Here is a 15,729-nt window from a genome sequence, read left to right as displayed (position 1 = left end):
CTATTTGTGTAACTATAGTGGTCTGCAGTTCATCTTTTGATCCAAATTTCATTTTCTATTATGGGGCCAAAAATTTTTCTAAGAATTTTACGTTCTTGTCTTTCAATATCTGCAATTTTACAGTGACCTCCTAAAGTTAAGGTTTCTGATACATATAGAGCTTCCGGTATAATAACTGTTTTGTAATGTTTAAATTTAGCATTACGTGACATTAATCTTTTATCTCAGTTGAAATGCCTTCTGAAGTTTTGAAGCCCTTTCTCTATTGGCCAAACTGTCAAATCCCGAAGGAAGAATTATTTCACTGAGTTATTTAAAATAATTTACTCGTGAAATTGTGCTGAAAATTCTGCTTATACTTGGTTTGATCCAAATTCAATGTTATTTTATGGGGCCGAAAATGTTTCTAAGAATTTTACATTCTAGAATATTTCAAGAAAATGTTGTGTGTGAGAATAAATTTTATGTTTACTTGTTAGATAAAATATTTTTCTCCTCATCTTCTTCGTAATTACATCTCGTCTCTTGGTTGAATATTCTCAGCAGTGGATGAATAAGACAATAATAGAGATTGTAAGTAAATACCTAGGGACAATAATACGTAGCAATAATAGTAGCAGATAGAGAAAACTTGAAGAAATTTAGTAGTATATAAACAGTAGATAGAAGGATGCCAAACATCGAACACAAAGTTAAGGAAAAGTCCTTTATTTCGATAGTTAAAAGAAAGTTGGTGTATGGAGCAGAAATTTGGGGAGTAGGCCTGCCTGTGATGCTATTTTGTGTAATGTCTCGATGGCATACCTAGTTTCCTCCTTTTTCTTGATGATGATAGCTAGGTCATCTGCGAAAGCCAAGCACTTCACTTTAATTTTGTTCGCACCAGTCCCGATGGTTATGCCTGCGATATCCTTTTTCCACTCTCTGATGACTTTATCTAAAACCAAGTTAAATAGAAGAGGAGAGAGCCCATCTCTTTGACGAACACCTGTGTGTACTTCAAAAGGGTCAGAAACTTCCCCAAAAATTTTACCTTAGATGTTGTGTTTGTGAGGGTCTGACGTATCAGTTCTGTGGTCTTCTTATCCATTCGAAGTTCTTCTAGCGTGTCGAACCAAGTCGATCTGTCCATAGAGTCATACGCCTTCTTCAGGTCCGCGAAGGTGACTATCGTGTTGCTTCTGCGGATCTTCAGAATCGTTTTCAGATTCCATATCTGTTCAGCACTCGAACGTCCCTTCCTAAAACCCGCTTGATATTCCCCAGTCAAATGATCTGTTTGTTTCTCTAGTCGGTTTAGGAGGGCTTTAGATAGAACTTGATAAGCAACGGGTAGAAGGGGTAGACCTCTGTAATTATCGGATCTGTTTTGTCACCTTTCTTATATAAAGGATTCATCAATGCGCACTTCCAGTCCTGCGGGATCACTTCTGTCTTTCAGATTTCTGTTAGGATTGCGTGAATTCTTCTATTAAGCTCTTCTCCTCCAAGTTTCAACATCTCTGAGGTAATGCCATCTTTTCGCGGTGCTTAGTTATTTTTAATAATAATAAAAATAATGTTATTTGCTTTACGTCCCACTAACTACTTTTTAAGGTCTTCGGAGACACCGAGGTGCCGGAATTTAGTTCCGCAGGAGTTCTTTTACGTGCCAGTAAATCTACCGACACGGGGCTGTCGTATTTGAGCACCTTCAAATACCATCGGACTGAGCTAGGATCGAACCTACCAAGTTGGGGTTAGAAGGTCAGCGCATTAACCGTTAGTTATTTTTAAGAGATCGAATGATCTCTGCTGTTTCTTCCAGTGTCCATGGATGTGAATCTGGGTTTGGCTTGGGCTTTTCAAAGTGCAATTTCTCCTATGGTGGGTCACAACTGAGGGACTGCCTGGGATAGGCGGTAAAGGCGTGCTCGGTTCGCCTGGAAGGACATGGGTTCGAGTCCCCGACAGGAAGTCGTAAAAATTTAAGAAACGAGATTTCCACTTCCGGAGGTGCACACGGCTCTGAGGTTCACTAAGCCTACACCAAAAATAAGTACCAGGTTAATTCGTGGGGGAAAAGGCGGTGGGGTGTAGAGCTAACCACTCTACCCCATCAACTGCCGAGGTTTCGGATAGTGGAAGCCATTACCTTCCACCCCTCCAAGGGCCTCCATGGCCTGTACGGAGATGACTTTACTTGCTTTGCTTGGGTCACAATTGAATAGGTCTTGGAAGTAATTTGCTAGGAAGTAGCAGTTTTCTTTGGTGTTTGTCTCTAGTGTGCCATCTGATCTACGCATACATATGCTTGCAGCCTGATAACTGGATAGACTTGTAGAAATTCCTACAGTTGGTTTTGATGAAATCATGTTCCATGTCTAAGAGTTTGTTCCTGCCGTATGCACGCTTTTCCCTGCGAATTATCTTGGCTGTCAATTTCTGAGTCTTAATTAATGCCTCCCATCGTTCAGTCGTCTGATGTCCGTTCCATTTTGCCCAGGCTTTGATTCTATCTTCAATTGCTTTATCACAGGCTATGTTATTATTATTATTATTATTATTATTATTATTATTATTATTATTATTATTATTATTATTATTATTATTATTATTATTATTATATCCCTTTGCTGGCGGGACCTAGTGTTTACAGTGCACTATATCTTCTGGTATAGGCTAGAGCAATTTTGTTACTTTCATTGGCCTGTCTCAGTCTTAACCTTAGCTTTGACAATATGAAAGTGACTGAGGTATGAGCGATGCTAGTAATGCCATTCCTTGTGCAGCCAGTCCCTGCTATGAATGGTGTGAAAATATTGCCCATAGGGTCGGCTGATGCGTGCATTTCAGTGGGCTTGGCAGATTTATATGTAATAGCAACTTCTGGCTCGGTGAGGAAAGCAACGGGAAACTACTACACTCCTCATTTCCCTAGTACCTACGCCTCTTCAGTGACGCCTAGGTCATCTATGACAGCTGATGGCGGAGCTGTTGAGGATCTAACCAGCCTTAAGGCTGAGGACTGAACATACGTATATTATTATTATTATTATTATTATTATTATTATTATTATTATTATTATTATTATTATTATTGGAAATGCCAACTGTAAAGGAATTAAAAGTTGATTCAGATTTCGATAGACAAACTGTACCTCAGATAATCAGAAAAATTCGTTCTCTACAGCACTACTTGTTTTATCCGCACCTTGTGAATGCCTGTGCATTACTTCACTGGAAGTTACGCGACAGTAGATTAATATAACATGCGTAGCTCTCACGATTGAAGCTATTTGAGATCGAGTCGGAAGCAGAGTCGTGCCACAGGTGTTTCAGTAAGTTTGACCTTGACCAGATAACTGGATCGTGCGTGCCTCACCGAAGTTTGTTTAGGTTCATATGGAACTTCTACCAAGTGTCATGCATAGACACGATAGCTTGATTTCATCAGGGTTTTTTTTTTTCTTTTGTCGATTACTAGGTAACGTATCGATTAGTGAATCACAGAATATATTTACTTTCGTTCTTGTGAATGGAAAATCAGTATTCAAAATCAATATCCTTCCGACTATAAAATGTTTATGTTTGAATCAAGAATACATGAATCACTACGTTAGTAGCAGAAGTCTCAAAAGACTATATTCAAGGGTGATGATGATGGTGATAATATTTAATTTCTACAGAAATCAGATAGGAGGGTATTTTCGCAGTTTAGATTCGTAATAACGACAGTGATTTCAGATTTCTGTGAGAGATTATATGGATGGATGTGTAATGCTTCAAGTTAAACAGAATGTCTATCATTCTACCTTTCAGTATCATATAAAGATAATAGTCCTTAACTGACTGTGCAGTAATACTAAGAAGAAGAAGAAGATGGGCAGGCTCGATCCGGGCTCAGTCTGGTGGTATCTGAAGCTGCTCAAATACGTCAGCCCCATGTCGGTAGATTTACTGGCACGTAAAAGAACTCCTCCGGGACTAAATCCTGGCACCACGGCGTCTCCAAAAACCGTAAGAGTAGTTAGTGGGACGTAAAGCAAATAACATTATTATTATTATTATTATTATTATTATTATTATTATTATTATTATTATTATTATTATTAGCAAAATATACCCGTGCTTCGCTACGGTATTCTAGATTGCATATGGATATCAAAGTAAATACTGTACATACAGTATATAAGATTGTTTTAAAATTGCATGTCTCTTAGCGTTATCCGAGAAATAGCATGGGGAAGTCTCCATACGTTGTTTCCAATGTAATGTGTGGGTTGCGGAGTTGTGATGATAACGGCAGGCTCACTTCCCTACTGCCATTCACAACCGAGTTGCGAAGTTTACATTATAATTGCAGGCCCCATTGCCTACTGTGCGGTCACAATCGATTTGGAGAGTTTCGTTACAATGGCAGGCCCCGTTTCCTACTTCCAGACAGATTACAGTTGAGGAGGTTTTATAATAATGGCAGGCAACTTCCCTACTACCAGTCAAAATTGAGTTGTGCAGTTATCATTATAATGACATGCTCTTTTTCCTTCTGCCAGCCAGTTAATGCCAGTCACACAGAGTTGGTGTGTTTCCATTAAAATAACATGCCACTGTGCCTAAAGCTAGTCACATTTTAGATGGGTACATTTGTTTATAAAGGCGGGCACCCTGGCCTACAGCCAAACACAATCAGGTAGGCGAATTTTGAACAAAATTGCATGCTCCCCTTCCTTCTGCAAGTCAAATCGAGAAGTGAATTATTCATTATAATGGTAGGCCCTTCTTACTAATGCTAGTTACACAGGAGTTGAAGAACGACCTCATGCCTACTGCCAGTCAAAGTCGGTGTGGGGAGTACTGATTACAATAGCAGACACACCCTTTCTCGATCGCTACAAATCGACATGAATGAATATATATAGATCGACATACGAAATTATATGCATGTTTACAATATTGCAGACCATCATTTACAGATTAAATGCTGCTAAACGCTACGTCATATCGACAAAGGATTGTACCATAAGACGCAGTATTTAACGGCCTAAATGGCTGGTCCTATGATATTTTCTCGCATCTCACCTATTCAGGGGTCAGATTGAGATAGAAACGTTGAATAGGGTAAAATTTCTGTAAGATTATCTTACAATGTATTACTTTTCGGATAATTATGTGATATAGCACTTGGCTCACATATGGGCACTGGGAAGGTTAATGTTCGTGTAGAGTTTGATGATTCTATCTTTCCTGTAAGTGATTGAAAGTATGAATTATACATGTAAAAATTCCACATTTACTTAAAAACGAGAAATAGAGACGAATCTAACGTATAAGGGATACAGATAGAAAAAAGTCATAAGACCAAGGTTGAAGATCACTCCAAACTGAACGGAGATTTACCATCCGTTATGTTATAGGACTTCCCGTTTATCTCACGAAATACCTCGAAATGAAGGTCTACACCATCATTAAAATTGTCTCCATTTTTCGATATTCTTCGGGGATAAAAGTGAAAAATTTAAAAATCTTGGAAATTTTCCGTCCGTTACAGGCTAAAACGTGTAGTTTTGCCTAATTTCTATTTTATTGCTCGTCTGGCAGATTATGCCGCAATATGAATTGGGTGAGAGGGGTAAAAATTAAGACTTTCGGGAAACTAAGCCAAAAATATTCAGATGGTCATTATTACCCCTCAAACGGGTAGCTGTACGAAAATTTCACCAAAATAGTCAATTTATAGGCACACACAGTCGTTACGATTTTATTTATACAGATAGATAAGGAATCTGCTCCACGTACAACACCTTTTGGGCTATGTCCGCTGGACTTAACCTGCAAAACCGACCATTCATGAAATCTCGCGTATTAATCCTCCTGTCGAAAAATGCACATGAGAAAAAAGTTTTAGAAATGGATTTCCATTAAGGATTGTAGATTTCCATTAATTTCGGATGTGCATATTTTGAGGAGTGAAAAATCATGGTTTCGGTTTCCGATAAACCCCAGTAAATTCAGGTATTCAGAAATAATATTGGCCCTAAAATCTACTCAACGACAGGTGGATTATAAATATCAGGTTTGGTAGAAATATATTCAGTAGTTTTCAGTTTATAAGAACTCACATAATCAAACAGAAAACAAAGCTAAGAAATATGCAGATGGTCAGTATTACACCTGAAACGGACAACTGCACGGAAATTTCGCCAAAATAGTCAATGTACAGACACACGATCGTTACAATTATATTTATATAGATGAAAGATAAGCATGGGCACATTTGTAGGTGCAAACCTTCATTTCGAGATTTCCTGCTCCTAAACGGAAGATCATACCAACAAACGGTTTGCATCCTAAGACGTCCCTTTTATCGCTCTACATATTTGGTCTTAAAACATTTTCTCGTATCTCCCATATTTATGGGTTCGATTGAGTTACGATATTTGAATGGGGTGAAATTTGGGTACATTTTTAATATTTTACATTATTTTTCACATAGTTTTTTGGAAGCTAGAATCATGAAATTTGGTTTGCATATAGCTATTGGTCGTGTCAATGTGCGTGCCAAATTTGATCACTCTATCTTTCCTATAAATGTGTCAAACTAAGTAACATACGGGTAAAAAGCACAAATTTAACGAACAATCGAAGTATACAGCCAAATCTGGCCTATAAGGGAAAGGGAGAGACGACATATTTCCACAGGACAAAAGTTGTAGATCACTCCAAATTGAACGGAGGTTGTTCCATCCGTTTTATGATAGGACTTACCGTTTAGCCACGAAATGCCTCGAAACGAAGGTCTGCACCGTTATTAAATTGCCTCCGTATTTCTATACTCTAAGGCATAAAAATTTAAAAATTTAGAGATCTTGGAAGTTTTTCGTGGGTTACCGGCTAAAACGTATAATTTTGCTTAATTTTAATTTTTCAGCTCGTGTAGCAGATTGTGGGGTAACCTTGATTTTGGGCGAAGGGGGAAAATTTAGGACTCTCAAGAAACTATAGGTACAAAATATGCAGATGGTCATTATTACCCCTTAAACGGAAAGCTGTGCGAAACTTTTTCCAAAATAGTCAATGCAAAGACACACGGTCGTTACGATTTGATTTATATACATAGATAAGGAATCTGCTCTACGTATAACACCTTTGGGGCTATGTCCGCTGTACTTAGCCTGAGAAACCGACCTTTCATGATATCTCCCTCATTAATCCTTCTGTTGAAAAAATGCACATGAGAAAAAACTTCGAATTCGATTTCCATCAAGTTTGGTCGATTTCCATCAAGTTTGGTCGATTTCCAGTCAGGTTGGTCTTGTACTGTATATGTTGTGGGAGAGTAAAATCACCATTTCGGTTCCCTATAAAACCCCAGTCCATTCCGGGAATTTGAAATGTTATTGACCTTAAAACCTACCCTTGGACAGGTGGATGCTAAATATAAAGCTCAGAATAACGGCCAAGAAGATGCGTCGTGCAGACCACACGACTCCTCGTAATCTGCAGGCCTTCGGGCTGAGCAGCGGCCGCTTGGCAGGCCAAGGCCCTTTCAAGGGCGTTAAGTGTCGTGGGGTTTGTTTTTTCTTGGTTGTGTATAATTTGAGGGAGTGCAAAATCACGGTTTCGGTTTCTTATAAACCCCCGGTCAGTTCAGGGATTTAGAAACAATATTTTTTTTTTTTTGCTAGTTGCTTAATGTCGCACCGACACAGATAGGTCTTATGGCGACGATGGGACAGGGAAGGGCTAGGAGTGGGAAGGAAGCGGCCGTGGCCTTAATTAAGGTACAGCCCCAGCATTTGCCTGGTGTGAAAATGGGAAACCACGGAAAACCATTTTCAGGGCTGCCGACAGTGGGGTTCGAAGCTACTATCTCCCGAATACTGGATACTGAGCGCACTTAAGCGACTGCAGCTATCGAGCTCGGTAAACAATATTTACCCTAAAACCTACCCAAGGACAGGTGGATTCTAATTATGAAGTTTGATGGAAATATATCCAGTAGTTTTCAAGTTATAGAAAGACAAACAAACAGACAAACAGACAAACAGACAAACAAACAGACAAAGAGACACCAAAAACCTACCCTCGGACAGGTGGATGCTAAATGTAATGTTTGGTTCAAATATCTCTAGTAGTTTTCAAGTTGTAAGAAATACGCTTTACGCGCACCCGCTCTTGCGTCAAGTACGGTGGGACTTGTACCAAAAAACGGTCCGTTAATGATATCTCCCTTATTAATCCTGTTATCGAAATGAAAAAAAAAGGTTTAGAAATTATTTTCCATTAAGGCAGGTAGATTTCCATTTTGGTTGTGTATATTTTGAGGGAGTGCAAAATCACTGTTTCGGTTTCGTATAAAACCCCAGACAGTTCAGAGATTTAGAAACAATATTTGCCCTAAAACCTACCCAAGGACAGGCGGACTCTAAATATGAAGTTTGGTGGAAATATATCCAGTAGTTTTCAAGTTATAGAAGGACAGACAAACAGACAAACAGACAAACAGACACCAAAGCTAAAAATTGTGCAGATGGTCATTATTACATCTGAAACGGATAACTGTACGGAAATTTCGCCAAAATAGCCAATGTACAGACGCAAGGTCGTTACGACTTTATTTATATAGAAGATTAAGGAGGAGGAGAAGAAGTACAACAACAACAACAACAACTAATAGAATGGATCTATCTGTTCTAATATGATCCGAAGAGTCGGATACCTGTTTGCTTGTTGTTTAAAGGGGCCTAACACTTAGGTCATCGGGCCTAGTCTGATACTATCAGCTGCTGGATTAGGCCCTATCTGGTTATTTTTACTGTTTCCCTGGGGTTTTATCAAAGATCTGCTCCCTCACCCCTCCTCTTCATCACAGTCATGGATACCATCACAAGAGACCTGCAAAAATCACCACCTTGGATTTTGCGGTATGCTGACGATGTTCTGACGGCCCCTGAAAATAAAATTGACTTTCAACATCAACCCAAGCATGGAACAACCGCCTTTCCGATGTCTGCCTACAGCTCAACGTAAAGAAAACAGAATATCTGACTGCAGATCTATTTGATTTGGATAACATCATAATGATCGGTTACCGAGCTCCGTAGCTGCAGTCGCTTAAGTGCGGCCAGTATCCAGTATTCGGCAGATAGTGGGTTCGGGCCCCACTGTCGGCAGCTCTGAAGATGGTTTTCCGTGGTTTCCCATTTTCACACCAGGAAAATGCTGGTGTTGTACCTTAAATAAGGTCACGGCCGCTTCCTTCCCACCCCTAGCCCTTTCCTACCCCATCGTCGCCATAAGACATATCTGCGTCGTGGTGGCGATGGTGGGGGTGGTGGTGATTATTGTTTTAAGAGGAAATACAATTAGGCAACCATCCTCTGTTAACATTAATCAGAGAGAGAATATTGAAGGGGTCCGACCCTTCCAAAAATGAAGGTATCGGCCAAAGAATGACACGGGCCACGAAGAGTGTGAAAATGAAAGACTCCGTAGGTTTTTTTTGATAGTTGTTTTACGTCGCACCGACACAGATAGGTCTTACGGCGACGGTGGGACAGGAAAGGGCTAGGAGTGGGAAGGAAGCGGCCGTGGCCTTAATTAAGGTACAGCCCCAGCATTTGCCTGGTGTGAAAATGGGAAACCACGGAAAACCATTTTCAGGGCTGCCGACAGTGGGGTTCGAACCTACTATCTCCCGAATACTGGATACTGGCCGCACTTAAGCGACTGCAGCTATCGAGCTCGGTAGACTCCGTAGGACTCCACGGGTAATACCATCGGGGTGGGAAAAGAAGAAGAGTTGATCAAGGGAGGTCGGATAGGATAGATGAAAGTGAGGAGGCTGACACAAGTTAGTGGAAGCAACGCCAGGACTCAGCTAAGAGCTCCGTGGTCACCAACCCACACTTCCAAGTTAAGGACGCCCCGGGCCCCTTTTAGTCGCCTCTTACGACTGGCAGGGGATACCGTGGGTGTTATTCTACTGCCCCCACACACCGTTCTTTGGTCCACCCAGTTGCCCTCTATTGTGCTGAATCAAAAGAAGTGGAACAATGACTTGCCACCGTGGAAACAAAGATGTTCAGGTGGACACTTCATGATATCGTCACAAAATATGAAGAAGTTCGCAGACGACATGGAGTGGCACGAAGCTCTAAAAAGATTAAAGTCGTCTACGCTGCTATGGGCATGTACTTCGAACAGAAGCAGCAACAGTGGCTTAGAGCCCTTTATAGTCTCGAGTGGCACAAAATTGTAAAATACCCACCGTTTTGTAAATCAGCTGGAACAAAGGGGTCACTGTATATACTGCGCCTCTTCAAATTGTCGTCGTGTTCTAGAGAACGTCAGCAACAAAATGTAGCGCCAATCTTTTTTAAGTATATGCCATCTCATTGTTCAGTTTATGCGAACGCGTCACGTATCTGCCATCAACCACTCTGTCGGATTGTTGCAGTTATGCAGACGTTTCCTTCCATGTAAGATTGTTGTATTAGTATTATTCACTCATTTTTCTGAAAGGACGTATGATTTTTATCATTATTTTGTTTCTTCATCCAGGAAATTTGTTGTGTTATGTCTTATTAAACATTCAGAAACTTAATAGTGAGTTTTCCCTGTCTGTAGGCCTACTTATTTAAAATAATACTTTTTCTTACAGATTTACCTGAGAGTTATTGCCAAAATTTGCTGTTGAGAAAATGCCAAGCTCTGCATCAGATCTTGCCTAGCCTGAATTGTTCCTTTCTGTAAAACATTTCACAGACGTCCTGAAAGTTATTTTATGTACAGACTCGCGTTTAGTTGTCGCGTTCTGAATATCGTCTTTGAAGAAACAAACCCTCGTACTGATCACGCCTCCCAGCCACACATGGATGTGCAGTCCATTAGAATAATTTTCGTTGTGATCATTTTCCTACGCTTATGTGTAAAGGAAAATGAACATTGCCGTACCGTATTGTAGGAATGTATGTTTGCGTGACGTATTTATACACTCCTACAGTATAACGTATTTAAAGTGCATTTTCGTTTATGCCTTGTGTTAAAATGATGGGTGATTTGGACATTGAACATTTTAAAGAAGAAAAAGAAAGCAATTTGGGATTCATCATCGGAGGAGTAAAAATGTCTAGAAAACAGTCAATGGATGGAAGTGTGCACAGTGTTTTATCCCGACGTTGAAGAACTGGAAAGTGAATATAAGTAAGTTCAAACTTATATTATTATTATTATTATTATTATTATTATTATTATTATTATTATTATTATTATTATTATTATTATTATTATTATTATTATTATGTTGTTGTTGTTGTTGTTATTTTATGATCATTGTTCTTTATTTATTTCCTTCTTTCTTTATCTGTTTACCCTCCAGGGTCCGTTTTTCCCTCGGACTCAGCGAGGGATCTCACCTCTACCGCCTCAAGGGCAGTGTCCTGGAGCTTCAGACTCTTGGTCGGGGGATACAACTGGGGAGGATGACCAGTATCTCGCCCAGGCGGCCTCACCTGCTATGCTGAACAGGGGCCTTGGTTGGGGATGGGAAGATTGGAAGGGATAGGCAAGGAAGAGGGAAGGAAGCGGCTGTGGCCTTAAGTTGTGTACCACCCCGAAGTGAGAAACCACGGAAAACCACTTTCAGGATGGCTGAGGTGGGAATCGAACCCACCTCTACTCAGTTGACCTCCCGAGGCTGAGTGAACCCCGTTCCAGCTCTCGTACCACTTTTCAAATTTCGTGGCAGAGCCGGGAATCGAACCCGGGCCTCCAGGGGTAGCAGCTAATCACACTAACCACTACACCACAGAGGCGGGTATGATCATTGTTACGGTTTATTATTATCTAGCCTACTTACGATGGCTTTCACGACGTTCGCATAAACAATGAGATGTATTGTAAAACAGATGGAACCTCAATTTTAAAATCTCAAGGTTTCAGAGGTTATTTTTTGTTTGAACATCAGTGAATATGCATAATTATATTTAATTTGTATTTGACTAACAGCTGTAGCGAAGGCCTACACGAATCGTCGATATCAGAAATACTAATATATTTTTAAAACTCTCGGTCTTCATTTTCAAGTTTGGGAACAAAATATGGTCGTTAAAACCATTGTATTGTATTGTATTAAATAATTGTTTTTTGTATTATTTTGTTTATTACTTAATGAGTTAAGGTACGACAGTAAATATCATTTTATTTGTGATGTAATATTTTTAAGATTATGCCTCATAATAAAGTACATAAACACAGACAACGCACGTTTCGAAAGGTCACTTGCACTTCTTCATCAGAAAACAGAAAACGTTGAGTGTGTTTACATACCTACATTATTACGAGTATTACATCATGAAAAGTTACGCGGGCCGTGCAAGTCTAAATGATAATATTATTTGGATAAAAAACACAAAATGTGTTCATAATTTGTTGTATTCCCAGGAAACTAAACCTAAAAAGGTTTAAAAATCATCCATTAGCATATCGTCGCTTAAGAAAAATTACCGCCTATATGACAATACTGTTCTTATCCATTATTTTCCTTAAGACTGGTCACGCCTCCAAGCCACGTATGGATATGCAGTCCATCAGAACAATTTAATATTACCATACCGCACTCCAGGAATGTATGTTTACATAACGTATTTACACACTCCTACAGTATAATGTATTTAAGATCCATTTTCCTTTACACATAAGTGTAGGGAAATGAACACAACTGCATATCCATATGTGGCTGGGGGACGTGACCAGTCAAAGAAAATAATGGGCATGAAGAGCATTGTCCGATAGGCGGTATTGTTTCTTAAGCGAAACCTTGAACGAGTATCTCTAGGTTCTAGGCCTGCACCCTGACCAGGCACATTATCGTGTCAAGTGGTTAGAGACAGCCAAAACAGCGGACCCCGTCAGCATGTGGGACAAATGCTATTATTATTATTATTATTATTATTATTATTATTATTATTATTATTATTATTATTATTATTATTATTATTATTATTACATCATCGTTTAAAAACTTGAATCCACTTGCGAGGTTCTGCGGGAAACCAAAAGCACGCCATCGTTACAAGGAACATACTGTATCCAGCTCCGTACAATTTCCGTACAGCGGATGACGTTGACAATGGATAGTGATTAATCTTGCCGATAGACAACCTCGCTTTGTTGAAAAATTAAAATGCCACGGCTTGTTACAAATGACTTGTGTGCTTTTATACTTCCCTTCAACGTCGTTAAATAAAGATCAGTTGTTACTAGGGTATTAAATTTCTCCTGGTGAGACAGGAAGACAGGCTGCTGCTCTGTAGCAGACCGAGGAAGTCTTTCATATAATATTAAATTTTACTCAACCCTCTGAAACAGAGAGAAAATTGTCTTCATTTTGACCGAGGAATTGATTCAAGAATTTCAGTCTGTCGAATATCTACGAACAGTTATGGAATAAACAAGTCCATAGAAGTAATTTGACGAAAGCGAAGAATGAAAGTGAGTAAAAGAAAGAAAGAGAAAGGAAAGATACACTGAGAACTAGAAAGTAAGCAAGGAAGTATTCACTAAGTAAGCAAGCATGCATCCAGAAAGTAAATAAATAAATAAATAAATAAATAAAGGAGTAATTGAGAAAGTAAGTAAATTAACGCATAACTTCGAAGATAGTAGCAGTAACCATGAAAGCTAGTATTATCCACAAATTTACTCTCAATAACAACTTTTGGTAGGTTTGTTAAAATTAAAAAATACCAGTTGCTGTGTACCCATCGTTGATGGGTTAGTTTTCATAACTGCTGCAATACTCTCATCTAGTGTAAATCAGTGATAGTATATTTATTTATTTATCGTATGGTTTACAATCACATCACAATAAAAGTATTTTAAAATTATTTTCACGTCTGAACACATTAAGTCAACATGTCAGATTGGTATCTCTAATATAATTAACACCGTTTTCAGTAGCCATCAGGAACTCGGCTGAATCTCCTGAGAAGGCTGATAGAGGGCATTCTTGGATAATATGCTGAACAGTTTGTCTTTCAGCACCACAACTACACTCGGGAGATGGAATTTTCTTCCATTTATAAAGGGAGTCTGCATATCTACCAAAATTAGTTCTGATTCGGATTAGAGTACACCAAATTTTTCTGGCAAGCTCAAAACCTGGCGGCTTAGATGTGATGCACGGCATAGCTTGCTGTTCTGGTGTTGCAGAGGTCTTCCATAATTGCTTCCAGCTGTCAATCATGTTGAAATTACTTTCAGCAAGCTTCCTTGCAGTATTCAATGGAGGGTGGCGAGAGCGAAGTATCTTCCTGTTAATAACAGGGAGGTCAAGATGTACAGGAAGAGAAGAATTGTTGCACATATTATTGTACATCTTGATAAGTGCTTGTTCTCTTCTCACGGATGGAGGTGGTATGTGACTTAATAATGGCAGCCAGTATGTTGGAGTACATCTGATTGTCCCTGATATTAAACGCATGGTTTGGTTGAGCTGAGTATCAACAAGCTTAACATGAGCGCTGTTTATCCAGATTGGAGCACAATATTCAGCCACAGGATAAACTAGTCCAAGGGCAGAAGTCCGAAGTGTAGAAGCTGTTGACCCCCACGTAGTGCCGCAAGGTTTCTGCAGGATATTATTTCTGGTTCTGAGTTTGGCGGCAGTTCTGCTAAGATGTTCTTTGAAACTAAGAGTCCTATCTAGAATGACTCCTAGAAATTTTGGATACTTGGTATGTGAGAGTAGTCTGCCATCAAAGTGAACTTTCAGTTCTCTATTCGCTTGTTTATTGTTGAGATGGAACGAAGCAACAAACTGTCTTTGCTGCGCTTCGCTGTAACCTCCAGTCACGAAAGTATCGTCCCATAGTAGATAGGTCTCTGGTTAGAATATCCTCGGTAACTTCGAAGTCTATATGGCTAACAGCAAGGGCCCAGTCATCTGCGTACCCAAACTTCCTAGATGTAGTCTCTGGCATATCTGCTATATATAAACAGAACAAAAGGGGAGCCAGCACAGAACCTTGTGGGAGACCATTATTAAGATTCCTCAGTGAGCTCATACTATTGCCAATTTGAACCCGTAAGTTTCTGTTACTGAGCATGTTGTTAATAAGATTTCCAATGTGCAGGCATGGAATGATTCGTAGAAGTTTGAGAATCACTCCTTGTCTCCACACAGTATCATATGCTGCTGTTATATCAACGAATGCAATTGAAGTTTTCTGGTGTTTCTGAAAATTAGCCTCTATGAATGTTGTCATAAAAAGGACCTGATCTGTGCAGCTTCGGCGCGGGCGGAAGCCAGCTTGTTCAACAGGTAAGTTTTTGAAAATGATATGGCAAATACGGTTATAAATAATTATTTCCAGAAGTTTATAGATCATTCTGAGCAGAGCAATGGGTCTATAGCTTTGAGGTTCGTTGTTAGGTTTGCCAGGTTTAAGAATAGTAATTTTTGCCCTCTTTAATACATGGGGTATATTGCCTGATATAAGAATGTCTGTGAAAAATTTAGCTAACCATATTCTTACATTTTTACCACAGTTGAGAAGGAACTCTGGATGAATACCATCGAAACCTGGAGCCTTTCCTGCTTTCAAATCTTTCAGTGCTATTGTAACTTCTTCTGGAGTGAATGGAGTGGAATATTCAGAATTTGAGGTGCATATTTTCTTGAGCTCTCTTAACTCCTTCTTAACTTTGATCGTCTGTTGTTTATTTTGAGGAGCTCTTGAAGTG

The sequence above is a fragment of the Anabrus simplex genome, chromosome 1 (assembly GCF_040414725.1).
Source record: "Anabrus simplex isolate iqAnaSimp1 chromosome 1, ASM4041472v1, whole genome shotgun sequence".
NCBI lineage: Eukaryota > Metazoa > Arthropoda > Insecta > Orthoptera > Tettigoniidae > Anabrus > Anabrus simplex.
Note: the sequence above shows the minus strand (reverse complement) of the source record.